Genomic DNA, 21502 nt, shown 5'->3' on the forward strand with positions numbered 1-21502 from the left:
CGTGTAAAGCAAACGTGATAACCACTACACTTCAGAAACTCTGAATTTCACATAAATTTGCCAGTAACAAATTTTAAGGTGTTTCAGGGCAAGATTTTTCAGTTAAGGAATCTCAAACAATCATCTTAGTCTGGGACTAGTCTTAAGCCTTGTCTACGAAACCGTGCATTGAATGCTTAAAGGTTTGGTTACCTTGTCATTATATTCCACTCTATGGCTTAAAGCAGACTATGTTTCTGCTCGGTTTCGAACCGAGGACCTTTTGCGTGTAAAGCAAACGTGATAACCACTACACTACAGAAACGTGGACAATTCCTGCGTACGTCGTCAAACTGAGGCTGGTTTAAAACAGACCACGCAAGTATTGTCTGACTTTGGCAAGAAACTTGCCAGTCACAAATTTGAAGGTATTCCAGGTCAAGTTTATTCAGGTAAGACATCTCGAACATTCATCTTAGTATGGGACTAGTCTTAAGCCTTGTCTACGAAACCGTGCATTGAATGCTTAAAGGTTTGGTTACCTTGTCATTATATTCCACTCTATGGCTTAAAGCAGACTATGTTTCTGCTCGGTTTCGAACCGAGGACCTTTTGCGTGTAAAGCAAACGTGATAACCAATACGCTACAGAAACTCTGAATTTCGCATAAATTTGCCAGTCACAAATTTTAAGGTGTTTCAGGGCAAGATTTTTCAGTTAAGAAATCTCAAACACTCATCCTAGTCTGGGACTAGTCTTAAGCCTTGTCTACGAAACCGTGCATTGAATGCTTAAAGGTTTGGTTACCTTGTCATTATATTCCACTCTATGGCATAAAGCAGACTATGTTTCTGCTCGGTTTCGAACCGAGGACCTTTTGCGTGTAAAGCAAACGTGATAACCACTACACTTCAGAAACTCTGAATTTCACATAAATTTGCCAGTAACAAATTTTAAGGTGTTTCAGGGCAAGATTTTTCAGTTAAGGAATCTCAAACAATCATCTTAGTCTGGGACTAGTCTTAAGCCTTGTCTACGAAACCGTGCATTGAATGCTTAAAGGTTTGGTTACCTTGTCATTATATTCCACTCTATGGCTCAAAGCAGACTATGTTTCTGCTCGGTTTCGACTAGGGACCTTTCACGTCAGGAGAATGCGACAGTCACTAAAAGAACATAGTACGTGACATAATAGAGGCTGAATTTCGACAGTCTACAAAACCGTGCATTGAATGCTTAAAGGTTTGGTTACCTTGTCATTATATTCCACTCTATGGCTTAAAGCAGACTATGTTTCTGCTCGGTTTCGAACCGAGGACCTTTTGCGTGTGAAGCAAACGTGATAACCACTACACTACAGAAACTCTGAATTTCACATAAATTTGCCAGTAACAAATTTTAAGGTGTTTCAGGGCAAGATTTTTCAGTTAAGGAATCTCAAACAATCATCTTAGTCTGGGACTAGTCTTAAGCCTTGTCTACGAAACCGTGCATTGAATGCTTAAAGGTTTGGTTACCTTGTCATTATATTCCACTCTATGGCTTAAAGCAGACTATGTTTCTGCTCGGTTTCGACTAGGGACCTTTCACGTCAGGAGAATGCGACAGTCACTAAAAGAACATAGTACGTGACATAATAGAGGCTGAATTTCGACAGTCTACAAAACCGTGCATTGAATGCTTAAAGGTTTGGTTACCTTGTCATTATATTCCACTCTATGGCTTAAAGCAGACTATGTTTCTGCTCGGTTTCGAACCGAGGACCTTTTGCGTGTGAAGCAAACGTGATAACCACTACACTACAGAAACGTGAACAATTCCTGCGTACGTCGTCAACCTGGCGCTGGTTTAAAACAGACCACGCAAGTATTGAATGACTTTGGCAAGAAACTTGCCAGTCACATATTTGAAGGTATTCCAGGTCAAGTTTATTCAGGTAAGACATCTCGAACATTCATCTTAGTATGGGACTAGTCTTATGCCTTGTCTACGAAACCGTGCATTGAATGCTTAAAGGTTTGGTTACCTTGTCATTATATTCCACTCTATGGCTTAAAGCAGACTATGTTTCTGCTCGGTTTCGACTAGGGACCTTTCACGTCAGGAGAATGCGACAGTCACTAAAAGAACATAGTACTTGACATAATAGAGGCTGAATTTCGACAGTCTACAAAACCGTGCATTGAATGCTTAAAGGTTTGGTTACCTTGTCATTATATTGCTCTCTATGGCTTAAAGCACACTATGTTTCTGCTCGGTTTCGAACCGAGGTCCTTTTGCGTGTGAAGCAAACGTGATAACCACTACACTACAGAAACGTGTACAATTCCTGCGTACGTCGTCAAACTGGCGCTGGTTTAAAACAGACCACGCAAGCATTGTCTGACTTTGGCAAGAAACTTGCCAGTCACAAATTTGAAGGTGCAATGCGTCAGGGGAATGCGACAGTCACTAAAAGAACATAGTACGTGACATAATAGAGGCTGAATTTCGACAGTCTACAAAACCGTGCATTGAATGCTTAAAGGTTTGGTTACCTTGTCATTATATTCCACTCTATGGCTTAAAGCAGACTCTGTTTCTGCTCGGTTTCGAACCGAGGACCTTTCGCGTGTTAGGCGAACGTGATAACCACTACACTACAGAAACTCTGAATTTCGCATAAATTTGCCAGTAACACATTTTAAGGTGTTTCAGGGCAAGATTTTTCAGTTAAGGAATCTCAAACAATCATCTTAGTCTGGGACTAGTCTTAAGCCTTGTCTACGAAACCGTGCATTGAATGCTTAAAGTTTTGTTTAGCTTGTAATTACGTTTAACCATATGGCTTAAAGAAGGCGATTATTCTGCTCGGTTTCGACTAGGGACCTTTCACGTCAGGAGAATGCGACAGTCACTAAAAGAACATAGTACGTGACATAATAGAGCTGAATTTGACAATCCCAAAAAGCTTTCAATCAGGCCGATACGCATTGCAGCTACGTTTTACACTGATGGCATTTGCTCTGGTTGACGCCAAAACCTGAAAACTGTTTCTGCTCGGTCTCGAACCGAGGACCTTTCGCGTGTTAGGCGAACGTGATAACCAATACACTACAGAAACTCTGAATTTCGCATAAATTTGCCAGTAACAAATTTTAAGGTGTTTCAGGGCAAGATTTTTCAGTTAAGAAATCTCAAACACTCATCTTAGTCTGGGACTAGTCTTAAGCCTTGTCTACGAAACCGTGCATTGAATGCTTAAAGGTTTGGTTACCTTGTCATTATATTCCACTCTATGGCATAAAGCAGACTATGTTTCAGCTCGGTTTCGAACCGAGGACCTTTTGCGTGTAAAGCAAACGTGATAACCACTACACTTCAGAAACTCTGAATTTCACATAAATTTGCCAGTAACAAATTTTAAGGTGTTTCAGGGCAAGATTTTTCAGTTAAGGAATCTCAAACAATCATCTTAGTCTGGGACTAGTCTTAAGCCTTGTCTACGAAACCGTGCATTGAATGCTTAAAGGTTTGGTTACCTTGTCATTATATTCCACTCTATGGCTTAAAGCAGACTATGTTTCTGCTCGGTTTCGACTAGGGACCTTTCACGTCAGGAGAATGCGACAGTCAATAAAAGAACATAGTACGTGACATAATAGAGGCTGAATTTCGACAGTCTACAAAACCGTGCATTGAATGCTTAAAGGTTTGGTTACCTTGTCATTATATTCCACTCTATGGCTTAAAGCAGACTATGTTTCTGCTCGGTTTCGAACCGAGGACCTTTTGCGTGTAAAGCAAACGTGATAACCACTACACTACAGAAACATGGACAATTCCTGCGTACGTCGTCAACCTGGCGCTGGTTTAAAACAGACCACGCAAGTATTGAATGACTTTGGCAAGAAACTTGCCAGTCACAAATTTGAAGGTATTCCAGGTCAAGTTTATTCAGGTAAGACATCTCGAACATTCATCTTAGTATGGGACTAGTCTTATGCCTTGTCTACGAAACCGTGCATTGAATGCTTAAAGGTTTGGTTACCTTGTCATTATATTCCACTCTATGGCTTAAAGCAGACTATGTTTCTGCTCGGTTTCGACTAGGGACCTTTCACGTCAGGAGAATGCGACAGTCACTAAAAGAACATAGTACGTGACATAATAGAGGCTGAATTTCGACAGTCTACAAAACCGTGCATTGAATGCTTAAAGGTTTGGTTACCTTATTGTTATATTCCACTCTATGGCTTAAAGCAGACTATGTTTCTGCTCGGTTTCGACTAGGGACCTTTCACGTCAGGAGAATGCGACAGTCACTAAAAGAACATAGCTTGTAACATAATAGAGGCTGAATTTCGGCAGTCTATAAAAACCGTGCATTGAATGCTTAAAGGTTTGGTTACCTTGTCATTATATTCCACTCTATGGCTTAAAACAGACTATGTTTCTGCTCGGTTTCGAACCGAGGACCTTTCGCGTGTGAGGCGAACGTGATAACCACTACACTACAGAAACTCTGAATTTGGCAAGAAACTTGCCAGACACAAATTTGAAGGTGTTCCAGGTCAAGTTTATTCAGGTGAGACATCTCGAACATTCATTTCAGTATGGGACTAGTCTTAAGCCTTGTCTACAAAACTGGGCAAATTAAAGGTTTGGTTACCTTGTCATTATATTCCACTCTATGGCTTAAAGCAGACTATGTTTCTGCTCGGTTTCGAACCGAGGACCTTTTGCGTGTAAAGCAAACGTGATAACCACTACACTTCAGAAACTCTGAATTTCACATAAATTTGCCAGTAACAAATTTTAAGGTGTTTCAGGGCAAGATTTTTCAGTTAAGGAATCTCAAACAATCATCTTAGTCTGGGACTAGTCTTAAGCCTTGTCTACGAAACCGTGCATTGAATGCTTAAAGGTTTGGTTACCTTGTCATTATATTCCACTCTATGGCTTAAAGCAGACTATGTTTCTGCTCGGTTTCGACTAGGGACCTTTCACGTCAGGAGAATGCGACAGTCAATAAAAGAACATAGTACGTGACATAATAGAGGCTGAATTTCGACAGTCTACAAAACCGTGCATTGAATGCTTAAAGGTTTGGTTACCTTGTCATTATATTCCACTCTATGGCTTAAAGCAGACTATGTTTCTGCTCGGTTTCGAACCGAGGACCTTTTGCGTGTAAAGCAAACGTGATAACCACTACACTACAGAAACATGGACAATTCCTGCGTACGTCGTCAACCTGGCGCTGGTTTAAAACAGACCACGCAAGTATTGAATGACTTTGGCAAGAAACTTGCCAGTCACAAATTTGAAGGTATTCCAGGTCAAGTTTATTCAGGTAAGACATCTCGAACATTCATCTTAGTATGGGACTAGTCTTATGCCTTGTCTACGAAACCGTGCATTGAATGCTTAAAGGTTTGGTTACCTTGTCATTATATTCCACTCTATGGCTTAAAGCAGACTATGTTTCTGCAAAACAGACCACGCAAGTTTTGTCTGACTTTGGCAAGAAACTTGCCAGTCACAAATTTGAAGGTATTCCAGGTCAAGTTTATTCAGGTAAGACATCTCGAACATTCATCTTAGTCTGGGACTAGTCTTAAGCCTTGTCTACGAAACCGTGCATTGAATGCTTAAAGGTTTGGTTACCTTGTCATTATATTCCACTCTATGGCTTAAAGCAGACTATGTTTCTGCTCGGTTTCGAACCGAGGACCTTTTGCGTGTAAAGCAAACGTGATAACCACTACAAAACAGAAACGTGGACAATTCCTGCGTACGTCGTCAACCTGGCGCTGGTTTAAAACAGACCACGCAACTATTGTCTGACTTTGGCAAGAAACTTGCCAGTCACAAATTTGAAGGTATTCCAGGTCAAGTTTATTCAGGTAAGACATCTCGAACATTCATCTTAGTCTGGGACTAGTCTTAAGCCTTGTCTACAAAACTGGGCATTGAATGCTTAAAGTTTTGTTTAGCTTGTAATTACGTTTAACCATATGACTTAAAGAAGGCGATTATTCTGCTCGGTTTCGACTAGGGACCTTTCACGTCAGGAGAATGCGACAGTCATTAAAAGAACATAGTACGTGACATAATAGAGGCTGAATTTGACAATCCCAAAAAGCTTTCAATCAGGCCGATACGCAGTGCAGCTATGTTTTACACCGATGGCATTTGCTCTGGTTGACGCCAAAACCTGAAAACTGTTTCTGCTCGGTCTCGAACCGAGGACCCTTCGCGTGTTAGGCGAACGTGATAACCAATACGCTACAGAAACTCTGAATTTCGCATAAATTTGAAAGTCACAAATTTTAAGGTGTTTCAGGGCAAGATTTTTCAGTTAAGAAATCTCAAACATTCATCTTAGTCTGGGACTAGTCTTAAGCCTTGTCTACGAAACCGTGCATTGAATGCTTAAAGGTTTGGTTACCTTGTCATTATATTCCACTCTATGGCATAAAGCAGACTATGTTTCTGCTCGGTTTCGAACCGAGGACCTTTTGCGTGTAAAGCAAACGTGATAACCACTACACTTCAGAAACTCTGAATTTCACATAAATTTGCCAGTAACAAATTTTAAGGTGTTTCAGGGCAAGATTTTTCAGTTAAGGAATCTCAAACAATCATCTTAGTCTGGGACTAGTCTTAAGCCTTGTCTACGAAACCGTGCATTGAATGCTTAAAGGTTTGGTTACCTTGTCATTATATTCCACTCTATGGCTTAAAGCAGACTATGTTTCTGCTCGGTTTCGACTAGGGACCTTTCACGTCAGGAGAATGCGACAGTCAATAAAAGAACATAGTACGTGACATAATAGAGGCTGAATTTCGACAGTCTACAAAACCGTGCATTGAATGCTTAAAGGTTTGGTTACCTTGTTATTATATTCCACTCTATGGCTTAAAGCAGACTATGTTTCTGCTCGGTTTCGAACCGAGGACCTTTTGCGTGTAAAGCAAACGTGATAACCACTACACTACAGAAACATGGACAATTCCTGCGTACGTCGTCAACCTGGCGCTGGTTTAAAACAGACCACGCAAGTATTGAATGACTTTGGCAAGAAACTTGCCAGTCACAAATTTGAAGGTATTCCAGGTCAAGTTTATTCAGGTAAGACATCTCGAACATTCATCTTAGTATGGGACTAGTCTTATGCCTTGTCTACGAAACCGTGCATTGAATGCTTAAAGGTTTGGTTACCTTGTCATTATATTCCACTCTATGGCTTAAAGCAGACTATGTTTCTGCTCGGTTTCGACTAGGGACCTTTCACGTCAGGAGAATGCGACAGTCACTAAAAGAACATAGCTTGTAACATAATAGAGGCTGAATTTCGGCAGTCTATAAAAACCGTGCATTGAATGCTTAAAGGTTTGGTTACCTTGTCATTATATTCCACTCTATGGCTTAAAACAGACTATGTTTCTGCTCGGTTTCGAACCGAGGACCTTTCGCGTGTGAGGCGAACGTGATAACCACTACACTACAGAAACTCTGAATTTGGCAAGAAACTTGCCAGACACAAATTTGAAGGTGTTCCAGGTCAAGTTTATTCAGGTGAGACATCTTGAACATTCATTTCAGTATGGGACTAGTCTTAAGCCTTGTCTACAAAACAGTGCATTGAATGCTTAAGGTTTGGTTACCTTGTCGTTATATTCCACTCTATGGCTTAAAGCAGACTATGTTTCTGCTCGGTTTCGACTAGGGACCTTTCACGTCAGGAGAATGCGACAGTCACTAAAAGAACATAGTACGTGACATAATAGAGGCTGAATTTCGACAGTCTACAAAACCGTGCATTGAATGCTTAAAGGTTTGGTTACCTTGTCATTATATTCCACTCTATGGCTTAAAGCAGACTCTGTTTCTGCTCGGTTTCGAACCGGGGACCTTTCGCGTGTTAGGCGAACGTGATAACCACTACACTACAGAAACTCTGAATTTCGCATAAATTTGCCAGTAACACATTTTAAGGTGTTTCAGGGCAAGATTTTTCAGTTAAGGAATCTCAAACAATCATCTTAGTCTGGGACTAGTCTTAAGCCTTGTCTACGAAACCGTGCATTGAATGCTTAAAGGTTTGGTTACCTTGTCATTATATTCCACTCTATGGCTTAAAGCAGACTATGTTTCTGCTCGGTTTCGAACCGAGGACCTTTTGCGTGTAAAGCAAACGTGATAACCACTACACTACAGAAACGTGGACAATTCCTGCGTACGACGTCAAACTGGCGCTGGTTTAAAACAGACCACGCAAGTATTGTCTGACTTTGGCAAGAAACTTGCCAGTCACAAATTTGAAGGTATTCCAGGTCAAGTTTATTCAGGTAAGACATCTCGAACATTCATCATAGTATGGGACTAGTCTTAAGCCTTGTCTACTAAACCGTGCATTGAATGCTTAAAGGTTTGGTTACCTTGTCATTATATTCCACTCTATGGCTTAAAGCAGACTATGTTTCTGCTCGGTTTCGAACCGAGGACCTTTTGCGTGTAAAGCAAACGTGATAACCACTACACTACAGAAACGTGGACAATTCCTGCGTACGTCGTCAACCTAGAGCTGGTTTAAAACAGACCACGCAACTATTGTCTGACTTTGGCAAGAAACTTGCCAGTCACAAATTTGAAGGTATTCCAGGTCAAGTTTATTCAGGTAAGACATCTCGAACATTCATCTTAGTCTGGGACTAGTCTTAAGCCTTGTCTACAAAACTTGGCATTAAATGCTTTAAATTTTGTTTAGCTTGTAATTACGTTTAACCATATGACTTAAAGAAGGCGATTATTCTGCTCGGTTTCGACTAGGGACCTTTCACGTCAGGAGAATGCGACAGTCATTAAAAGAACATAGTACGTGACATAATAGAGGCTGAATTTGACAATCCCAAAAAGCTTTCAATCAGGCCGATACGCAGTGCAGCTACGTTTTACACCGATGGAATTTGCTCTGGTTGACGCCAAAACCTGAAAACTGTTTCTGCTCGGTCTCGAACCGAGGACCCTTCGCGTGTTAGGCGAACGTGATAACCACTACACTACAGAAACTCTGAAATTGGCATAAATTTGCCAGTCACAAATTTTAAGGTGTTTCAGGGCAAGATTTTTCAGTTAAGGAATCTCAAACAATCATCTTAGTCTGGGACTAGTCTTAAGCCTTGTCTACGAAACCGTGCATTGAATGCTTAAAGGTTTGGTTACCTTGTCATTATATTCCACTCAATGGCTTAAAGCAGACTATGTTTCTGCTCGGTTTCGAACCGAGGACCTTTCGCGTGTTAGGCGAACGTGATAACCACTACACTACAGAAACTCTGAATTTCGCATAAATTTGCCAGTAACAAATTTTAAGGTGTTTCAGGGCAAGATTTTTCAGTTAAGGAATCTCAAACAATCATCTTAGTCTGGGACTAGTCTTAAGCCTTGTCTACGAAACCGTGCATTGAATGCTTAAAGGTTTGGTTACCTTGTCATTATATTCCTCTCTATGTCTTAAAGCAGACTATGTTTCTGCTCGGTTTCGAACCGAGGACCTTTTGCGTGTAAAGCAAACGTGATAACCACTACACTACAGAAACGTGGACAATTCCTGCGTACGTCGTCAAACTGGCGCTGGTTTAAAACAGACCACGCAAGTATTGTCTGACTTTGGCAAGAAACTTGCCAGTCACAAATTTGAAGGTATTCCAGGTCAAGTTTATTCAGGTAAGACATCTCGAACATTCATCTTAGTCTGGGACTAGTCTTAAGCCTTGTCTACAAAACTTGGCATTAAATGCTTTAAATTTTGATTAGCTTGTAATTACGTTTAACCATATGACTTAAAGAAGGCGATTATTCTGCTCGGTTTCGACTAGGGACCTTTCACGTCAGGAGAATGCGACAGTCATTAAAAGAACATAGTACGTGACATAATAGAGGCTGAATTTGACAATCCCAAAAAGCTTTCAATCAGGCCGATACGCAGTGCAGCTACGTTTTACACCGATGGAATTTGCTCTGGTTGACGCCAAAACCTGAAAACTGTTTCTGCTCGGTCTCGAACCGAGGACCCTTCGCGTGTTAGGCGAACGTGATAACCAATACGCTACAGAAACTCTGAATTTCGCATAAATTTGCCAGTCACAAATTTTAAGGTGTTTCTGGGCAAGATTTTTCAGTTAAGAAATCTCAAACACTCATCTTAGTCTGGGACTAGTCTTAAGCCTTGTCTACGAAACCGTGCATTGAATGCTTAAAGGTTTGGTTACCTTGTCATTATATTCCACTCTATGGCACAAAGCAGACTATGTTTCTGCTCGGTTTCGAACCGAGGACCTTTTGCGTGTAAAGCAAACGTGATAACCACTACACTACAGAAACTCTGAATTTCGCATAAATTTGCCAGTAACAAATTTTAAGGTGTTTCAGGGCAAGATTTTTCAGTTAAGGAATCTCAAACAATCATCTTAGTCTGGGACTAGTCTTAAGCCTTGTCTACGAAACCGTGCATTGAATGCTTAAAGGCTTGGTTACCTTGTCATTATATTCCACTCTATGGCTTAAAGCAGACTATGTTTCTGCTCGGTTTCGACTAGGGACCTTTCACGTCAGGAGAATGCGACAGTCACTAAAAGAACATAGCTTGTAACATAATAGAGGCTGAATTTCGACTGTCTATATAAACCATTCATTGAATGCTTAAAGGTTTGGTTACCTTGTCATTATATTCCACTTTATGGCTTAAAACAGACTATGTTTCTGCTCGGTTTCGAACCGAGGACAATTCGCGTGTTAGGCGAACGTGATAACCACTACACTACAGAAACTCTGAACTTGGCATAAATTTGCCAGTCACAAATTTTAAGGTGTTTCAGGGCAAGATTTTTCAGTTAAGAAATCTCAAACACTCATCTTAGTCTGGGACTAGTCTTAAGCCTTGTCTACGAAACCGTGCATTGAATGCTTAAAGGTTTGGTTACCTTGTCATTATATTCCACTCTATGGCTTAAAGCAGACTATGTTTCTGCTCGGTTTCGACAAGGGACCTGTCACGTCAGGAGAATGCGACAGTCACTAAAAAAACATAGTACGTGACATAATAGAGGCTGAATTTCGACAGTCTACAAAACCGTGCATTGAATGCTTAAAGGTTTGGTTACCTTGTCATTATATTCCACTCTATGGCTTAAAACAGACTATGTTTCTGCTCGGTTTCGACTAGGGACCTTTCACGTCAGGAGAATGCGACAGTCACTAAAAGAACATAGCTTGTAACATAATAGAGGCTGAATTTCGACTGTCTATAAAAACCGTTCATTGAATGCTTAAAGGTTTGGTTACCTTGTCATTATATTCCACTCTATGGCTTAAAACAGACTATGTTTCTGCTCGGTTTCGAACCGAGGACCTTTCGCGTGTTAGGCGAACGTGATAACCACTACACTACAGAAACTCTGAATTTGGCATAAATTTGCCAGTCACAAATTTTAAGGTGTTTCAGGGCAAGATTTTTCAGTTAAGAAATCTCAAACACTCATCTTAGTCTGGGACTAGTCTTAAGCCTTGTCTACGAAACCGTGCATTGAATGCTTAAAGGTTTGGTTACCTTGTCATTATAATCCACTCTATGGCTTAAAGCAGACTATGTTTCTGCTCGGTTTCGAACCGAGGACCTTTTGCGTTTGAAGCAAACGTGATAACCACTACACTACAGAAACGTGGACAATTCCTGCGTACGTCGTCAAACTGGCGCTGGTTTAAAACAGACCACCCAAGCATTGTCTGACTTTGGCAAGAAACTTGCCAGTCACAAATTTGAAGGTGCAATGCGTCAGGGGAATGCGACAGTCACTAAAAGAACATAGTACGTGACATAATAGAGGCTGAATTTGACAATCCCAAAAAGCTTTCAATCAGGCCGATACGCATTGCAGCTACGTTTTACACTGATGGCATTTGCTCTGGTTGACGCCAAAACCTGAAAACTGTTTCTGCTCGGTCTCGAACCGAGGACCTTTCGCGTGTTAGGCGAACGTGATAACCAATACACTACAGAAACTCTGAATTTCGCATAAATTTGCCAGTAACAAATTTTAAGGTGTTTCAGGGCAAGATTTTTCAGTTAAGGAATCTCAAACAATCATCTTAGTCTGGGACTAGTCTTAAGCCTTGTCTACGAAACCGTGCATTGAATGCTTAAAGGTTTGGTTACCTTGTCATTATATTGCTCTCTATGGCTTAAAGCACACTATGTTTCTGCTCGGTTTCGAACCGAGGACCTTTTGCGTGTGAAGCAAACGTGATAACCACTACACTACAGAAACGTGGACAATTCCTGCGTACGTCGTCAAACTGGCGCTGGTTTAAAACAGACCACCCAAGCATTGTCTGACTTTGGCAAGAAACTTGCCAGTCACAAATTTGAAGGTGCAATGCGTCAGGGGAATGCGACAGTCACTAAAAGAACATAGTACGTGACATAATAGAGGCTGAATTTCGACAGTCTACAAAACCGTGCATTGAATGCTTAAAGGTTTGGTTACCTTGTCATTATATTCCACTCTATGGCTTAAAACAGACTATGTTTCTGTTCGGTTTCGAAACGAGGACCTTTCGCGTGTTAGGCGAACGTGATAACCACTACACTACAGAAACTCTGAAATTGGCATAAATTTGCCAGTCAAAAATTTTAAGGTGTTTCAGGGCAAGATTTTTCAGTTAAGGAATCTCAAACAATCATCTTAGTCTGGGACTAGTCTTAAGCCTTGTCTACGAAACCGTGCATTGAATGCTTAAAGGTTTGGTTACCTTGTCATTATATTCCACTCTATGGCTTAAAGCAGACTATGTTTCTGCTCGGTTTCGAACCGAGGACCTTTTGCGTGTAAAGCAAACGTGATAACCACTACACTACAGAAACGTGGACAATTCCTGCGTACGTCGTCAAACTGAGGCTGGTTTAAAACAGACCACGCAAGTATTGTCTGACTTTGGCAAGAAACTTGCCAGTCACAAATTTGAAGGTATTCCAGGTCAAGTTTATTCAGGTAAGACATCTCGAACATTCATCTTAGTATGGGACTAGTCTTAAGCCTTGTCTACGAAACCGTGCATTGAATGCTTAAAGGTTTGGTTACCTTGTCATTATATTCCACTCTATGGCTTAAAGCAGACTATGTTTCTGCTCGGTTTCGAACCGAGGACCTTTTGCGTGTAAAGCAAACGTGATAACCACTAAACTACAGAAACATGGACAATTCCTGCGTACGTCGTCAAACTGGCGCTGGTTTAAAACAGACCACGCAAGTATTGTCTGACTTTGGCAAGAAACTTGCCAGTCACAAATTTGAAGGTATTCCAGGTCAAGTTTATTCAGGTAAGACATCTCGAACATTCATCTTAGTCTGGGACTAGTCTTAAGCCTTGTCTACAAAACTTGGCATTAAATGCTTTAAATTTTGTTTAGCTTGTAATTACGTTTAACCATATGACTTAAAGAAGGCGATTATTCTGCTCGGTTTCGACTAGGGACCTTTCACGTCAGGAGAATGCGACAGTCATTAAAAGAACATAGTACGTGACATAATAGAGGCTGAATTTGACAATCCCAAAAAGCTTTCAATCAGGCCGATACGCAGTGCAGCTACGTTTTACACCGATGGAATTTGCTCTGGTTGACGCCAAAACCTGAAAACTGTTTCTGCTCGGTCATTATATTCCACTCTATGGCTTAAAGCAGACTATGTTTCTGCTCGGTTTCGAAACGAGGACCTTTCGCGTGTTAGGCGAACGTGATAACCACTACACTACAGAAACTCTGAAATTGGCATAAATTTGCCAGTCACAAATTTTAAGGTGTTTCAGGGCAAGATTTTTCAGTTAAGGAATCTCAAACAATCATCTTAGTCTGGGACTAGTCTTAAGCCTTGTCTACGAAACCGTGCATTGAATGCTTAAAGGTTTGGTTACCTTGTCATTATATTCCACTCTATGGCTTAAAGCAGACTATGTTTCTGCTCGGTTTCGAACCGAGGACCTTTTGCGTGTAAAGCAAACGTGATAACCACTAAACTACAGAAACGTGGACAATTCCTGCGTACGTCGTCAAACTGGCGCTGGTTTAAAACAGACCACGCAAGTATTGTCTGACTTTGGCAAGAAACTTGCCAGTCACAAATTTGAAGGTATTCCAGGTCAAGTTTATTCAGGTAAGACATCTCGAACATTCATCTTAGTCTGGGACTAGTCTTAAGCCTTGTCTACGAAACCGTGCATTGAATGCTTAAAGGTTTGGTTACCTTGTCATTATATTCCACTCTATGGCTTAAAGCAGACTATGTTTCTGCTCGGTTTCGAACCGAGGACCTTTTGCGTGTAAAGCAAACGTGATAACCACTACACTACAGAAACGTGGACAATTCCTGCGTACGTCGTCAAACTGCCGCTGGTTTAAAACAGACCACGCAAGTATTGTCTGACTTTGGCAAGAAACTTGCCAGTCACAAATTTGAAGGTATTCCAGGTCAAGTTTATTAAGGTAAGACATCTCGAACATTCATCTTAGTATGGGACTAGTCTTAAGCCTTGTCTACAAAACTTGGCATTAAATGCTTTAAATTTTGTTTAGCTTGTAATTACGTTTAACCATATGACTTAAAGAAGGCGATTATTCTGCTCGGTTTCGACTAGGGACCTTTCACGTCAGGAGAATACGACAGTCATTAAAAGAACATAGTACGTGACATAATAGAGGCTGAATTTGACAATCCCAAAAAGCTTTCAATCAGGCCGATACGCAGTGCAGCTACGTTTTACACCGATGGAATTTGCTCTGGTTGACGCCAAAACCTGAAAACTGTTTCTGCTCGGTCTCGAACCGAGGACCCTTCGCGTGTTAGGCGAACGTGATAACCACTACACTACAGAAACTCTGAAATTGGCATAAATTTGCCAGTCACAAATTTTAAGGTGTTTCAGGGCAAGATTTTTCAGTTAAGGAATCTCAAACAATCATCTTAGTCTGGGACTAGTCTTAAGCCTTGTCTACGAAACCGTGCATTGAATGCTTAAAGGTTTGGTTACCTTGTCATTATAATGCTCTCTATGGCTTAAAGCACACTATGTTTCTGCTCGGTTTCGAACCGAGGACCTTTTGCGTGTGAAGCAAACGTGATAACCACTACACTACAGAAACGTGGACAATTCCTGCGTACGTCGTCAAACTGGCGCTGGTTTAAAACAGACCACCCAAGCATTGTCTGACTTTGGCAAGAAACTTGCCAGTCACAAATTTGAAGGTGCAATGCGTCAGGGGAATGCGACAGTCACTAAAAGAACATAGTACGTGACATAATAGAGGCTGAATTTCGACAGTCTACAAAACCGTGCATTGAATGCTTAAAGGTTTGGTTACCTTGTCATTATATTCCACTCTATGGCTTAAAACAGACTATGTTTCTGTTCGGTTTCGAAACGAGGACCTTTCGCGTGTTAGGCGAACGTGATAACCACTACACTACAGAAACTCTGAAATTGGCATAAATTTGCCAGTCACAAATTTTAAGGTGTTTCAGGGCAAGATTTTTCAGTTAAGGAATCTCAAACAATCATCTTAGTCTGGGACTAGTCTTAAGCCTTGTCTACGAAACCGTGCATTGAATGCTTAAAGGTTTGGTTACCTTGTCATTATATTCCACTCTATGGCTTAAAGCAGACTATGTTTCTGCTCGATTTCGAACCGAGGACCTTTTGCGTGTAAAGCAAACGTGATAACCACTACACTACAGAAACGTGGACAATTCCTGCGTACGTCGTCAAACTGCCGCTGGTTTAAAACAGACCACGCAAGTATTGTCTGACTTTGGCAAGAAACTTGCCAGTCACAATTTTGAAGGTATTCCAGGTCAAGTTTATTAAGGTAAGACATCTCGAACATTCATCTTAGTATGGGACTAGTCTTAAGCCTTGTCTACGAAACCGTGCATTGAATGCTTAAAGGTTTGGTTACCTTGTCATTATATTCCACTCTATGGCTTAAAGCAGACTATGTTTCTGCTCGGTTTCGAACCGAGGACCTTTTGCGTGTAAAGCAAACGTGATAACCACTACACTACAGAAACGTGGACAATTCCTGCGTACGTCGTCAACCTGGCGCTGGTTTAAAACAGACCACGCAACTATTGTCTGACTTTGGCAAGAAACTTGCCAGTCACAAATTTGAAGGTATTCCAGGTCAAGTTTATTCAGGTAAGACATCTCGAACATTCATCTTAGTCTGGGACTAGTCTTAAGCCTTGTCTACAAAACTTGGCATTAAATGCTTTAAATTTTGTTTAGCTTGTAATTACGTTTAACCATATGACTTAAAGAAGGCGATTATTCTGCTCGGTTTCGACTAGGGACCTTTCACGTCAGGAGAATGCGACAGTCATTAAAAGAACATAGTACGTGACATAATAGAGGCTGAATTTGACAATCCCAAAAAGCTTTCAATCAGGCCGATACGCAGTGCAGCTACGTTTTACACCGATGGAATTTGCTCTGGTTGACGCCAAAACCTGAAAACTGTTTCTGCTCGGTCTCGAACCGAGGACCCTTCGCGTGTTAGGCGAACGTGATAACCACTACACTACAGAAACTCTGAAATTGGCATAAATTTGCCAGTCACAAATTTTAAGGTGTTTCAGGGCAAGATTTTTCAGTTAAGGAATCTCAAACAATCATCTTAGTCTGGGACTAGTCTTAAGCCTTGTCTACGAAACCGTGCATTGAATGCTTAAAGGTTTGGTTACCTTGTCATTATATTCCACTCTATGGCTTAAAGCAGACTATGTTTCTGCTCGGTTTCGAAACGAGGACCTTTCGCGTGTTAGGCGAACGTGATAACCACTACACTACAGAAACTCTGAAATTGGCATAAATTTGCCAGTCACAAATTTTAAGGTGTTTCAGGGCAAGATTTTTCAGTTAAGGAATCTCAAACAATCATCTTAGTCTGGGACTAGTCTTAAGCCTTGTCTACGAAACCGTGCATTGAATGCTTAAAGGTTTGGTTACCTTGTCATTATATTCCACTCTATGGCTTAAAGCAGACTATGTTTCTGCTCGGTTTCGAACCGAGGACCTTTTGCGTGTAAAGCAAACGTGATAACCACTAAACTACAGAAACGTGGACAATTCCTGCGTACGTCGTCAAACTGGCGCTGGTTTAAAACAGACCACGCAAGTATTGTCTGACTTTGGCAAGAAACTTGCCAGTCACAAATTTGAAGGTATTCCAGGTCAAGTTTATTCAGGTAAGACATCTCGAACATTCATCTTAGTCTGGGACTAGTCTTAAGCCTTGTCTACAAAACTTGGCATTAAATGCTTTAAATTTTGTTTAGCTTGTAATTACGTTTAACCATATGACTTAAAGAAGGCGATTATTCTGCTCGGTTTCGACTAGGGACCTTTCACGTCAGGAGAATGCGACAGTCATTAAAAGAACATAGTACGTGACATAATAGAGGCTGAATTTGACAATCCCAAAAAGCTTTCAATCAGGCCGATACGCAGTGCAGCTACGTTTTACACCGATGGAATTTGCTCTGGTTGACGCCAAAACCTGAAAACTGTTTCTGCTCGGTCTCGAACCGAGGACCCTTCGCGTGTTAGGCGAACGTGATAACCACTACACTACAGAAACTCTGAAATTGGCATAAATTTGCCAGTCACAAATTTTAAGGTGTTTCAGGGCAAGATTTTTCAGTTAAGGAATCTCAAACAATCATCTTAGTCTGGGACTAGTCTTAAGCCTTGTCTACGAAACCGTGCATTGAATGCTTAAAGGTTTGGTTACCTTGTCATTATATTCCACTCTATGGCTTAAAGCAGACTATGTTTCTGCTCGGTTTCGAACCGAGGACCTTTTGCGTGTAAAGCAAACGTGATAACCACTACACTACAGAAACGTGGACAATTCCTGCGTACGTCGTCAAACTGCCGCTGGTTTAAAACAGACCACGCAAGTATTGTCTGACTTTGGCAAGAAACTTGCCAGTCACAAATTTGAAGGTATTCCAGGTCAAGTTTATTCAGGTAAGACATCTCGAACATTCATCTTAGTATGGGACTAGTCTTAAGCCTTGTCTACGAAACCGTGCATTGAATGCTTAAAGGTTTGGTTACCTTGTCGTTATATTCCACTCTATGGCTTAAAGCAGACTATGTTTCTGCTCGGTTTCGACTAGGGACCTTTCACGTCAGGAGAATGCGACAGTCACTAAAAGAACATAGTACTTGACATAATAGAGGCTGAATTTCGACAGTCTACAAAACCGTGCATTGAATGCTTAAAGGTTTGGTTACCTTGTCATTATATTGCTCTCTATGGCTTAAAGCACACTATGTTTCTGCTCGGTTTCGAACCGAGGACCTTTTGCGTGTGAAGCAAACGTGATAACCACTACACTACAGAAACGTGTACAATTCCTGCGTACGTCGTCAAACTGGCGCTGGTTTAAAACAGACCACGCAAGCATTGTCTGACTTTGGCAAGAAACTTGCCAGTCACAAATATGAAGGTGCAATGCGTCAGGGGAATGCGACAGTCACTAAAAGAACATAGTACGTGACATAATAGAGGCTGAATTTCGACAGTCTACAAAACCGTGCATTGAATGCTTAAAGGTTTGGTTACCTTGTCATTATATTCCACTCTATGGCTTAAAGCAGACTCTGTTTCTGCTCGGTTTCGAACCGGGGACCTTTCGCGTGTTAGGCGAACGTGATAACCACTACACTACAGAAACTCTGAATTTCGCATAAATTTGCCAGTAACACATTTTAAGGTGTTTCAGGGCAAGATTTTTCAGTTAAGGAATCTCAAACAATCATCTTAGTCTGGGACTAGTCTTAAGCCTTGTCTACGAAACCGTGCATTGAATGCTTAAAGGTTTGGTTACCTTGTCATTATATTCCACTCTATGGCTTAAAGCAGACTATGTTTCTGCTCGGTTTCGAACCGAGGACCTTTTGCGTGTAAAGCAAACGTGATAACCACTACACTACAGAAACGTGGACAATTCCTGCGTACGTCGTCAACCTAGAGCTGGTTTAAAACAGACCACGCAACTATTGTCTGACTTTGGCAAGAAACTTGCCAGTCACAAATTTGAAGGTATTCCAGGTCAAGTTTATTCAGGTAAGACATCTCGAACATTCATCTTAGTCTGGGACTAGTCTTAAGCCTTGTCTACAAAACTTGGCATTAAATGCTTTAAATTTTGTTTAGCTTGTAATTACGTTTAACCATATGACTTAAAGAAGGCGATTATTCTGCTCGGTTTCGACTAGGGACCTTTCACGTCAGGAGAATGCGACAGTCATTAAAAGAACATAGTACGTGACATAATAGAGGCTGAATTTGACAATCCCAAAAAGCTTTCAATCAGGCCGATACGCAGTGCAGCTACGTTTTACACCGATGGAATTTGCTCTGGTTGACGCCAAAACCTGAAAACTGTTTCTGCTCGGTCTCGAACCGAGGACCCTTCGCGTGTTAGGCGAACGTGATAACCACTACACTACAGAAACTCTGAAATTGGCATAAATTTGCCAGTCACAAATTTTAAGGTGTTTCAGGGCAAGATTTTTCAGTTAAGGAATCTCAAACAATCATCTTAGTCTGGGACTAGTCTTAAGCCTTGTCTACGAAACCGTGCATTGAATGCTTAAAGGTTTGGTTACCTTGTCATTATATTCCACTCAATGGCTTAAAGCAGACTATGTTTCTGCTCGCCGAGGACCTTTCGCGTGTTAGGCGAACGTGATAACCACTACACTACAGAAACTCTGAATTTCGCATAAATTTGCCAGTAACAAATTTTAAGGTGTTTCAGGGCAAGATTTTTCAGTTAAGGAATCTCAAACAATCATCTTAGTCTGGGACTAGTCTTAAGCCTTGTCTACGAAACCGTGCATTGAATGCTTAAAGGTTTGGTTACCTTGTCATTATATTCCTCTCTATGTCTTAAAGCAGACTATGTTTCTGCTCGGTTTCGAACCGAGGACCTTTTGCGTGTAAAGCAAACGTGATAACCACTACACTACAGAAACGTGGACAATTCCTGCGTACGTCGTCAAACTGGCGCTGGTTTAAAACAGACCACGCAAGTATTGTCTGACTTTGGCAAGAAACTTGCCAGTCACAAATTTGAAGGTATTCCAGGTCAAGTTTATTCAGGTAAGACATCTCGAACATTCATCTTAGTCTGGGACTAGTCTTAAGCCTTGTCTACAAAACTTGGCATTAAATGCTTTAAATTTTGTTTAGCTTGTAATTACGTTTAACCATATGACTTAAAGAAGGCGATTATTCTGCTCGGTTTCGACTAGGGACCTTTCACGTCAGGAGAATGCGACAGTCATTAAAAGAACATAGTACGTGACATAATAGAGGCTGAATTTGACAATCCCAAAAAGCTTTCAATCAGGCCGATACGCAGTGCAGCTACGTTTTACACCGATGGAATTTGCTCTGGTTGACGCCAAAACCTGAAAACTGTTTCTGCTCGGTCTCGAACCGAGGACCCTTCGCGTGTTAGGCGAACGTGATAACCACTACACTACAGAAACTCTGAAATTGGCATAAATTTGCCAGTCACAAATTTTAAGGTGTTTCAGGGCAAGATTTTTCAGTTAAGGAATCTCAAACAATCATCTTAGTCTGGGACTAGTCTTAAGCCTTGTCTACGAAACCGTGCATTGAATGCTTAAAGGTTTGGTTACCTTGTCATTATATTCCACTCTATGGCTTAAAGCAGACTATGTTTCTGCTCGGTTTCGAACCGAGGACCTTTTGCGTGTAAAGCAAACGTGATAACCACTACACTACAGAAACGTGGACAATTCCTGCGTACGTCGTCAAACTGCCGCTGGTTTAAAACAGACCACGCAAGTATTGTCTGACTTTGGCAAGAAACTTGCCAGTCACAAATTTGAAGGTATTCCAGGTCAAGTTTATTCAGGTAAGACATCTCGAACATTCATCTTAGTATGGGACTAGTCTTAAGCCTTGTCTACGAAACCGTGCATTGAATGCTTAAAGGTTTGGTTACCTTGTCGTTATATTCCACTCTATGGCTTAAAGCAGACTATGTTTCTGCTCGGTTTCGACTAGGGACCTTTCACGTCAGGAGAATGCGACAGTCACTAAAAGAACATAGTACTTGACATAATAGAGGCTGAATTTCGACAGTCTACAAAACCGTGCATTGAATGCTTAAAGGTTTGGTTACCTTGTCATTATATTGCTCTCTATGGCTTAAAGCACACTATGTTTCTGCTCGGTTTCGAACCGAGGACCTTTTGCGTGTGAAGCAAACGTGATAACCACTACACTACAGAAACGTGTACAATTCCTGCGTACGTCGTCAAACTGGCGCTGGTTTAAAACAGACCACGCAAGCATTGTCTGACTTTGGCAAGAAACTTGCCAGTCACAAATATGAAGGTGCAATGCGTCAGGGGAATGCGACAGTCACTAAAAGA

At 41.1% G+C, this 21502-nt stretch overlaps 21 non-coding genes across 21 annotated transcripts; all 21 read right to left on the reverse strand.

The window, feature by feature from the left end:
- Positions 1-231: 231 nt before the first annotated feature.
- trnav-uac (transfer RNA valine (anticodon UAC)) lies at positions 232-304 on the reverse strand. The gene has a single exon. It is a non-coding gene; the product is annotated as a tRNA-Val (tRNA).
- Positions 305-2555: 2251 nt separating this feature from the next.
- On the reverse strand, positions 2556-2628 carry trnav-aac (transfer RNA valine (anticodon AAC)). The gene has a single exon. It is a non-coding gene; the product is annotated as a tRNA-Val (tRNA).
- Positions 2629-3719: 1091 nt separating this feature from the next.
- On the reverse strand, positions 3720-3792 carry trnav-uac (transfer RNA valine (anticodon UAC)). Its single transcript has one exon. It is a non-coding gene; the product is annotated as a tRNA-Val (tRNA).
- A 617-nt stretch (positions 3793-4409) lies between these two features.
- Positions 4410-4482, reverse strand: trnav-cac (transfer RNA valine (anticodon CAC)). The gene has a single exon. It is a non-coding gene; the product is annotated as a tRNA-Val (tRNA).
- Positions 4483-5114: 632 nt separating this feature from the next.
- trnav-uac (transfer RNA valine (anticodon UAC)) lies at positions 5115-5187 on the reverse strand. The gene has a single exon. It is a non-coding gene; the product is annotated as a tRNA-Val (tRNA).
- A 1709-nt stretch (positions 5188-6896) lies between these two features.
- Positions 6897-6969, reverse strand: trnav-uac (transfer RNA valine (anticodon UAC)). Its single transcript has one exon. It is a non-coding gene; the product is annotated as a tRNA-Val (tRNA).
- Positions 6970-7406: 437 nt separating this feature from the next.
- On the reverse strand, positions 7407-7479 carry trnav-cac (transfer RNA valine (anticodon CAC)). Its single transcript has one exon. It is a non-coding gene; the product is annotated as a tRNA-Val (tRNA).
- A 637-nt stretch (positions 7480-8116) lies between these two features.
- Positions 8117-8189, reverse strand: trnav-uac (transfer RNA valine (anticodon UAC)). Its single transcript has one exon. It is a non-coding gene; the product is annotated as a tRNA-Val (tRNA).
- A 256-nt stretch (positions 8190-8445) lies between these two features.
- On the reverse strand, positions 8446-8518 carry trnav-uac (transfer RNA valine (anticodon UAC)). Its single transcript has one exon. It is a non-coding gene; the product is annotated as a tRNA-Val (tRNA).
- A 711-nt stretch (positions 8519-9229) lies between these two features.
- trnav-aac (transfer RNA valine (anticodon AAC)) lies at positions 9230-9302 on the reverse strand. The gene has a single exon. It is a non-coding gene; the product is annotated as a tRNA-Val (tRNA).
- Positions 9303-9494: 192 nt separating this feature from the next.
- trnav-uac (transfer RNA valine (anticodon UAC)) lies at positions 9495-9567 on the reverse strand. Its single transcript has one exon. It is a non-coding gene; the product is annotated as a tRNA-Val (tRNA).
- Positions 9568-10278: 711 nt separating this feature from the next.
- On the reverse strand, positions 10279-10351 carry trnav-uac (transfer RNA valine (anticodon UAC)). The gene has a single exon. It is a non-coding gene; the product is annotated as a tRNA-Val (tRNA).
- A 999-nt stretch (positions 10352-11350) lies between these two features.
- Positions 11351-11423, reverse strand: trnav-aac (transfer RNA valine (anticodon AAC)). Its single transcript has one exon. It is a non-coding gene; the product is annotated as a tRNA-Val (tRNA).
- A 192-nt stretch (positions 11424-11615) lies between these two features.
- On the reverse strand, positions 11616-11688 carry trnal-caa (transfer RNA leucine (anticodon CAA)). The gene has a single exon. It is a non-coding gene; the product is annotated as a tRNA-Leu (tRNA).
- Positions 11689-12817: 1129 nt separating this feature from the next.
- trnav-uac (transfer RNA valine (anticodon UAC)) lies at positions 12818-12890 on the reverse strand. The gene has a single exon. It is a non-coding gene; the product is annotated as a tRNA-Val (tRNA).
- Positions 12891-14307: 1417 nt separating this feature from the next.
- Positions 14308-14380, reverse strand: trnav-uac (transfer RNA valine (anticodon UAC)). The gene has a single exon. It is a non-coding gene; the product is annotated as a tRNA-Val (tRNA).
- Positions 14381-16016: 1636 nt separating this feature from the next.
- On the reverse strand, positions 16017-16089 carry trnav-uac (transfer RNA valine (anticodon UAC)). The gene has a single exon. It is a non-coding gene; the product is annotated as a tRNA-Val (tRNA).
- A 1760-nt stretch (positions 16090-17849) lies between these two features.
- On the reverse strand, positions 17850-17922 carry trnav-uac (transfer RNA valine (anticodon UAC)). The gene has a single exon. It is a non-coding gene; the product is annotated as a tRNA-Val (tRNA).
- Positions 17923-18954: 1032 nt separating this feature from the next.
- On the reverse strand, positions 18955-19027 carry trnav-uac (transfer RNA valine (anticodon UAC)). The gene has a single exon. It is a non-coding gene; the product is annotated as a tRNA-Val (tRNA).
- A 968-nt stretch (positions 19028-19995) lies between these two features.
- On the reverse strand, positions 19996-20068 carry trnav-uac (transfer RNA valine (anticodon UAC)). Its single transcript has one exon. It is a non-coding gene; the product is annotated as a tRNA-Val (tRNA).
- A 711-nt stretch (positions 20069-20779) lies between these two features.
- trnav-uac (transfer RNA valine (anticodon UAC)) lies at positions 20780-20852 on the reverse strand. Its single transcript has one exon. It is a non-coding gene; the product is annotated as a tRNA-Val (tRNA).
- Between the last annotated feature and the right edge of the window lie 650 nt (positions 20853-21502).

This window comes from Triplophysa dalaica, chromosome 5 (genome assembly GCF_015846415.1).
Source record: "Triplophysa dalaica isolate WHDGS20190420 chromosome 5, ASM1584641v1, whole genome shotgun sequence".
NCBI classification, from domain to species: domain Eukaryota; kingdom Metazoa; phylum Chordata; class Actinopteri; order Cypriniformes; family Nemacheilidae; genus Triplophysa; species Triplophysa dalaica.